The sequence below is a fragment of the Limulus polyphemus genome, unplaced genomic scaffold (genome assembly GCF_000517525.1).
Source record: "Limulus polyphemus unplaced genomic scaffold, Limulus_polyphemus-2.1.2 Scaffold1097, whole genome shotgun sequence".
Lineage (NCBI taxonomy): Eukaryota > Metazoa > Arthropoda > Merostomata > Xiphosura > Limulidae > Limulus > Limulus polyphemus.
Genome location: NW_013666707.1, coordinates 78,434 through 81,835, shown reverse-complemented (window position 1 = coordinate 81,835; position 3,402 = coordinate 78,434). Strand labels below are relative to the sequence as shown.

Genomic DNA, 3,402 nt, shown 5'->3' with positions numbered 1-3,402 from the left:
CGGATCAGAACATTTCCCCTTGGAGGTCTTTACCTAATACGGATCAGAACATTTCCCCTTGGAGGTCTTTACCTAATACGGATCAGAACATTTCCCCTGATGGGAAAGATATAAACCATTAGTGGAAGATACCTTTAAGACTGATTCCTTAGAATGTTTTACTTGCCTAAAAAACACCAATGGTAAATATAATAAGGCAGTAATCTGACGATACAGAACTAACTACAGTGAAAGTCAATAAATTCGGTAGTTCAGCTGTTCAATAAGATTGGACAGTTTTACCTTTGTAGCTGTCACTGTAATGTCAGTAGTGACTTAGATGTCACCCTGGTGCCAATAGTAGAGGTAACTGTCACTCTAGTGCCAGTAGAAAGTTGAAGTGTTCAGTTCGTAATTAAACAAAGAAGAAAATGTTGAAAAACTCAGAGGCTAAACTAAACTAAAAGCTATGCTCAATACTTAGTCTACAGTAAAATAAATACAATATTCATCACGTTGAACCTAAAACCTTTGAATAGAAAAAAAAGTAAAACTGTAAACATGCATACAGTTTCCTTTACAAATACCTTTTTGAAATTATATTGTTTGTACTGACATAAAAAAAACAAACTTTTCTACATTGTGGAACACTAGACATTTGGGAGTTTGTACTAACATAAAAAAAGACTTTTCTACATTGTGGAACACTAGACATTTGGGAAGTTTGTACTGACATAAAAATACTTTTCTACATTGTGGAACACTAGACATTTGGGCGTTTGTACTGATATAAAAATACTTTTCTACATTGTGGAACACTAGACATTTGGGAGTTTGTACTGACATAAAAAATAATTTTCTACATTGTGGAACACTAGACATTTGGGAGTTTGTACTGACATAAAAAATTCTTTTCTACATTGTGGAACACTAGACATTTGGGTGTTTGTACTTATATAAAAAATACTTTTCTACATTGTGGAACACTAGACATTTGGGATGTACTCCTGAATAAAAATTCACAATTTTGCAACTAATACACATCTGTACATTAAATCATTATATTGGTGAAACTTCTTTAAACTGTGATCTCATTATCCCAACAAGAATCAAGATCTTTTTCTTACCAGTGAATAATGGTTAAATGAACTTACACCTTTGTACAGGATAAAAACAGTTGTGTCATCTTGTCGATCCGAAAGGAGATGTCTCACAACTGTTAGGAAACATTTGCTGAAACATACATACTTCATTAACAATCCTGATAATAACCACGATGACATTTAGTTTGAACTTTGCTTCAGATTGCACAATTAGTTCGAAAATGCCTAAAACTAGATACTGTACTATTTTTACTGATTGTGCTATTCATTTTGATTTAAGTTTCAAACTTAAGAGCAGAGAATATAATCGCAGTAAAAACAAAGAAGATAGAAAAACTTCATTCCACTAAACCGAAATACGGCTACAAATTATTAATATTTTTAACTGCTGTTTTCACTCACACTTTCAAAGAAAAGAAACACTTAACAATAATGAAACTGAAGTCAGTTGTATTGCATGTACATATTTATTTCTCTTTAAAAGCTGGAAGGAATACATTAAATCACTAAATAAATCCACAGAAACTGTGAAATTGAATTTACTATAATTTAATTTTTACACTAAACATCAACCTAAAACGAGGTAAGGAGACTGCCCTGTTCAGATTGTGTTTGTATATAGTGTTCTCAATTATTCTTATGAAACCATGCACTGTTGAGAGAGACAATTTAGGAACATTGGGAACTCAACAGAGAATTCAAATAAAATATCAGTTTATTAATAAAAACCCACAATACACAAATAACCTGTTATTTATTCAGAAGAAATGTTCATCAACTATGCTTAGAATGTATAATTTTGTCTAATTGTTTCCTTTCTTGAAATATGGTTTTGTTGAGAATATTATTTTTTATTTTAAACTGAGAAAGGAAGACATGATCAACACTTACAATGTATTGATAGCCTGAGTTCAGACAGTAAATAAAGTATTTTACTAACATCACTAATGGATCTTGGGGATGTGGTTTTTAGTAAGAAACCAACACTTACCATGTATTGATAGCCTGAGTTCAGAGAGTAAATAAAGAATTTTACTAACATCACTAGTGGATCTTGGAGATGTGGTTTTTAGTAAGAAACCAACACTTACAATGTATTGATAGCCTGAGTTCAGACAGTAAATAAAGTATTTTACTAACATCACTAGTGGATCTTGAAGATGTGGTTTTTAGTAAGAAACCAACACTTACCATGTATTGATAGCCTGAGTTCAGACAGTAAATAAAGTATTTTACTAACATCACTAGTGGATCTTGGAGATGTGGTTTTTAGTAAGAAACCAACAGTTACAAGTGAAACCCATGCCAATAATGAGAGGTTAGGAATACTCTTGCATGAAATGAACAAAACCTCAACTAATAAAAAGGCTGACAAAAGATTCAACACTATGAAAGCACTTTGAGGAAACATACAGATTACTTTCAAGCTATGTAAGTTTTCCGAGGTGTTTCATCATGCTTTTTCAGCTTGGCTCTTCACATTGTTTACAAAATAAAATGGATCAGTGATTTTGTCTAATGATAATTATGCATAATAGTAATAGAAATTTTGCCAAATATACAAATTTTTGTAAAACTTTATATTCAAGTGTTTTATTTGCATTTTAGAACTTGTCAAGAGGTTTACATATAAAAGAACCAAAACAAATGAACAGAGTGAACTTATAAGGCAGGGAGAGTAAGTTACTTTACAAATTGAAACCATCCAGTAGAGGTATTTCTTATGGGAAGAAAAATACATGATCATTTTTGTTCTAGGGTCAGGATTATATAATAAACATTTTAATATATGACCACAACATTAATTAGCTTCCAAAACTTGTTTCACATCGAAAATTTTTTAGATTATATTTTTTAACACTATGAATTTAATTAACCTGTCCTTATGCTAAAAAGCAGTAATACTACTGCAGGAAATCAATGTGTCTTTTTCAAAAAACTAGGCATGAAAAAAAAAATAACTGCAAAATAATTAGTATTCTAATATCATGTGAGAATAACGATGATGTCTTTGCAATGAAGGCTTGCGTGTGAACACCTTTCCACATTGCAGGCAAGGAAACTTTCGTGAGCTTCTATGTTGGAAATAGCGATGAGAGTGCATTGACGCACGAGAGCAGAAGGTCTTGTGGCAGATATCACAAGAAATTCCATCTCCCGAGATGCTGTTCAACATTCCAGGACTTAGAAAACTTGACGAAAAGCCTAAAAATCAAAAATATTTATTTTAGCTCTTGAAGCTTTACAGTAATCGGGGCTATATATATATATATATTTGTTTTACATATAATAACTAGGAAAAAAAAAAAAAAAAAAAAAA

At 31.4% G+C, this 3,402-nt stretch overlaps 1 long non-coding RNA gene across 2 annotated transcripts in view; it reads right to left on the bottom strand.

The window, feature by feature from the left end:
* Positions 1 to 1,533: 1,533 nt before the first annotated feature.
* Positions 1,534 to 3,402, bottom strand: part of LOC111086435 — a 7,921-nt gene continuing 6,052 nt past the window's right edge. For both annotated transcript variants that reach the window (XR_002611151.1, XR_002611152.1), the window contains one exon: positions 1,534 to 3,287. This is a non-coding gene — a long non-coding RNA (uncharacterized LOC111086435). The remainder of the gene's footprint in view (positions 3,288 to 3,402) is intronic.